At 38.9% G+C, this 4,397-nt stretch overlaps 1 long non-coding RNA gene across 1 annotated transcript; it reads left to right on the top strand.

Moving 5' to 3' along the window:
- Positions 1 to 3,050: 3,050 nt before the first annotated feature.
- On the top strand, positions 3,051 to 4,134 carry LOC147260418 (uncharacterized). The gene is made up of 3 exons (XR_015116291.1): positions 3,051 to 3,216; positions 3,361 to 3,402; positions 4,090 to 4,134. It is a non-coding gene; the product is annotated as an uncharacterized LOC147260418 (long non-coding RNA).
- The last annotated feature ends 263 nt before the right edge of the window (positions 4,135 to 4,397 follow it).

Below are 4,397 nucleotides of genomic sequence, written 5' to 3'. Positions count from 1 at the left end.
TACTCCTCATATAAGAAAAAACAGGAGAAAGCTCTCGAAACAGAATTAAATAAAAAAATTAAAGCCTTGGAGACAACTTATGCTGTCTCCCAAGAGGAACATCTACTGAGAGAATTAAGGGAATTAAAACTAAAACTAAATGATTTACTCAACATCAAAACACAATTTCGGCTGTAGATATTACGCTTGGAGAAGTTTGAACATAACAATAAATCCAGCAGACTTTTAGCAAACCAAAGAGTGCAACAATATCCTCCATAAAGAACTCCACGGGAAAATAACATGTGACCCAGAAGAAATAAATTACATTTTTAGGGAATTCTATAAAAAAAAAATTGTTCATCTGAGATAAACCCATCCAGTTGACTTGCCAAAATTAAATCAAGACCAAATAATGGCTCTGGAGTCACCTATTTCAATCGAAGAAGCCCTTAAACATATGCAAAACAGGAAAGGCCCGGGACCAGATGGCTTACCTGCAGAATTCTACAAAGAGTTTTGGCCTGAGCTTGCACCAATATTCTACAAAATGTTCACTGAAATACAGGAAACCTCAACCCTTCCACCCAACATGAACTGCGAATATTAGCCTTCTCCTTAAACAGGACAAAGACCCAGCACTTCCATCAAGCTATCATCCAATGTCGCTTATAAATGCAGATATTTAAAAAAATTATTTGCAAGGCGCTAGCTAGAAGGCTTGAAAAAGTAACACCTCACATAATACATACTGACCAGACAGGGTTTATTAAAGGATGGCACTCTACCAACAACACACGTTGACTTATCAACCTGATAGACTACTGTAACAGTCAGAGCAAGGATGCCATAATTGTCTCCCTAGATGCAGAAAGCAGAAAAAGCATTTGACTGGGTAAATTGGAATTTTCTCCTCACCACATTACAAAAGTTTGGGTTTGGAGATAACTTTGTAAACTGGATCAAAACATTATACCGCTCTCCCAGTGCTTGTGTTCGAACAAATGATCAAACTTCTCCAAGCTTCTGTCTCCAAAGAGGAACCAGGCAGGGTTGTCCACTTTCCCCTTCCCTTTTTGCTATATTAATAGAGCCACTTGCAGCTGCTGTCCGGCAGAACAAAAACATCAAGGGAATTGATACAACAAATGTGAACCATAAGATAAGCCTTTATGCTGATGATGTATTACTTTTCCTACGAAATGTACAAACATCTCTCCCTGAAACGATAGCACTCATTGATAAATTCTCAACCATCTCTGACTACTCTATTAATTGGAGCAAGTCGACTGTCCAACCCATTAACTCAGGTTTCCAGAGTACGCTCGCCGCACCACTATGTATGGTGGCCTGGAAGTGCAAAACAAAACAGCAAAAGTGAAAACACGATGAACAACACCTGGGTGGGTGGAGGGTAGCCAGGAGGCGGGAAAGGGCAAGAAAACACCAGTGAATGAAACAACAAAAACCACTCACTCACCACACCCATGGGCTGAACCACAACACCGTGTCAGGGGGGTGGCCAGGGGGTCGCAGAGACCACAGAGAATCAGGGGGGCGGCCAGGAGGCACTACCAGCGACAATGACCCAAACACAGAACACAGGAAAACACTGAGGTTAAAAACAAGGAGGGAACAAGGCGCAGGTGTGGCAATCAACCAGGTGAGACACATGAGGTAATCGCAGGAGGGAGGTCAGGAAGACAGGACATGACTACAAAATAAAACAGGAACCACGAGACAGGGATCGTGACAAACACAACCGCAAAAGAGGAATCCCAACGACATTAACCAAACCGGAAATGATGCATTCGGCCGACTTCGCTGATTGGACGAAGGAACTAGACTGTCCTTTGCCCCGGATAGACAAAATTTTGCGCGAATCGTGGCGCGCCAGTGAACATACGGCCATAAACATTAATCTCTAAGCATACAAGGATGTATTGTCAACACTGTGGGAAAGAGCTGCTTGGAAAGGCTAACTTCTGCAGTGCTTGTGGAAAAAGGCTGCAAGAAGCAGACGGTGAACAAAATAATGTTCGACCATAAAGTAAGTTTACGGATGTCACGTTAATGTTTGTGTTACGCTACTACTAATTGTGGGGGTTGTGACATTAGTTTAGCTGCCTCAGCTTGCATCCCTTTGTCGACCTTGCAAGGCAATTCTCCTACAGAAGCTATAGTATAGCCTTGCTATAGCATATCGTTTTTGCCACGGTTTAGACTCATATTTTTAAAGAATGATTAAACAAATGTAAGTGGGAGCATTTTTGTAGTTAGTCATGGTTGTCACTGTTCATTATTCAATTAGTCGGAAGCTGTTCAATTAAGGTAAAAATAACGCATAAGGAAAATATCCCGTGCAATTCTGTAACCTCTTTTTCTATGTCCTCCTCTGATCAGAGCAGCGTCCCTGTCAACAGTTTGTCTACTGTGTAACAGACCAAAGAATGTAACATATTTGTCTTTGCTTCCCTGCAGCATCACAGACCCCTACTCTGGGAACCTTTCTTGAATATTGAAAGAAGAAAGCAGAGGAGAGGCAAAAGTTCACAAGAGGGAAAATGGCTGCCAAAAAAACAGTGAAAGTCCACGTAAGTTGGTTCCAAACACCATTCATGCTAAAATTGTATAAGGAAGAAATTGGCAAACCATATCAGCACATTACCATTTTCATCTGCTCAAAAAAAGACTTTGAGGAAGGTAAATTGTGTTGTTTTAACCTAGTTCTGTCCATCACAAAGATGCCTTGCCTTGCTGTGCTATGTATAGTTTGATGAGAGCTTGGGTTTTAAAAAGATGACATATTTTAATGGCTTCCCCTTACTTTTGTATTAATAGTTCTGAGTTTTCACCGAAGCGTTCATGTGAAACAGGCCCTTGGATTTTATTTGTTGCTCCCCAGCATTCATATTCATACTCTGTTAACCAACCTAGAATTACCTAAGCATTTTCTCTAGGTGTTAGCTTCTTCTCAAGCAATTATCTTTCAGGTGAGCTTAATGTAGTTTCATGTTTTGCAGTTGGAAAATTGCCTGACATATCTGACCCCGACTCGGACCCTGAGATTGTCATCAAAATGTGTAGAAAGTTTGATCTAGCTGATACACTGGTGAGTACAATTTCAAACATATTTGGGTGATTATTTAGTTGTACTAAACAAATACTTGTCATTACTACAGCCATTTGAACCCCATCACAAGCAGTCCTGTACTCAAAGAACCTCAAAAAGTATAAGTACTTACTGTGTGTGTCTGTCTGTCTGTCTGTCCATCCATCTGTCTGTCCTGTTTATCTGTCATAAAATTGATGTGTGCTTGGTTTGGTAATGTCACTACTGTATTTTGGAGTAAATTATGATTTATGCTTTTATGCCCTCAGGAATGGTGCTGGGGGCTGTCACTCTCCTCTGATGTACAACAGGTAAAGAGAATCATAATGTGTTTTTTAATATTCAAGATATGCCTTATCAAATGTCAATAAAAAGTATTAAAAGAACAGATAAATAATATATTTAATTGTTTTTCTATTGTCTTAGTTCATGTCAGCCACTGTCCTCTTCTGCTCTGCCATAAGAGAAGGGTGACTGACTGACAAGCTCTATTGATATCATTTATTGGAGAGAAATATTTTACGTACCATTAAAACAAATTTTGTGTTGTATTGTTTTTTAATTAAATACTATTTGAACATTTAACATGTATGCTGTCATTTCTTATATATATATATATATATATATATATATATATATATATATATATATATATATTGATGTTGATATTGGCCAAAAATGAAATAAGTAGGTCAAGCTTTTTTTAAATGATGAGGAGCATAATTATGCAGGTTCCTCTGGATGTTCGGATGTGAAGAGGTCATGTTACAGGTGTGTTTCATTTTATCTGGAACCATAAATGGTGGACAGAGTATTTGTGACGCAACAGAATAAAAGGGTTAACTTGGAAGTAAACACGTTTCTCTCAGGATAAGGTGTTAAATTTAAGCTGGATCATCACCAGGTCAAACATTTGATTGGGCAAATGATTGCATTTGTTATGGTGTATGGTGTGTTAAATATAATATTGTGTTGTAAGTAATGTTTTCATTTTGCAGAACTTATACCGATCTGTTTGACCCCATCATTGATGATGATGACGAGGAAGTTCCCATTCCTGAGGAGACTAACAAGATTCCTCCTGAAGAAATTGAGTGAGTCATGGACATTAGAAAATTAACCAGCTCTGTGTTCTTTCCATAATTACTTTTTTCAAAAGTAAGAAGTCACTAAAATAAGCACAATCTGACTTTCTCTGTCTGCATCCAGTCCAGTGATTAAGATGTGTGTTTGATTAGAATCCATTGGAATGAAGTTAACAGTAAAATTTGCTCGTTGTTTTAGAGAGTGACTCATCAGCACCTCT

The sequence above is a fragment of the Aulostomus chinensis genome, chromosome 6 (genome assembly GCF_037954235.1).
Source record: "Aulostomus chinensis isolate RoL2024-O1b breed Wild chromosome 6, RoL_Achi_v1.0, whole genome shotgun sequence".
Taxonomy (NCBI): domain Eukaryota; kingdom Metazoa; phylum Chordata; class Actinopteri; order Syngnathiformes; family Aulostomidae; genus Aulostomus; species Aulostomus chinensis.
The sequence above is the reverse complement of the archived record's forward strand: the minus strand, read 5'-3'. Positions and strand labels throughout refer to the sequence as shown.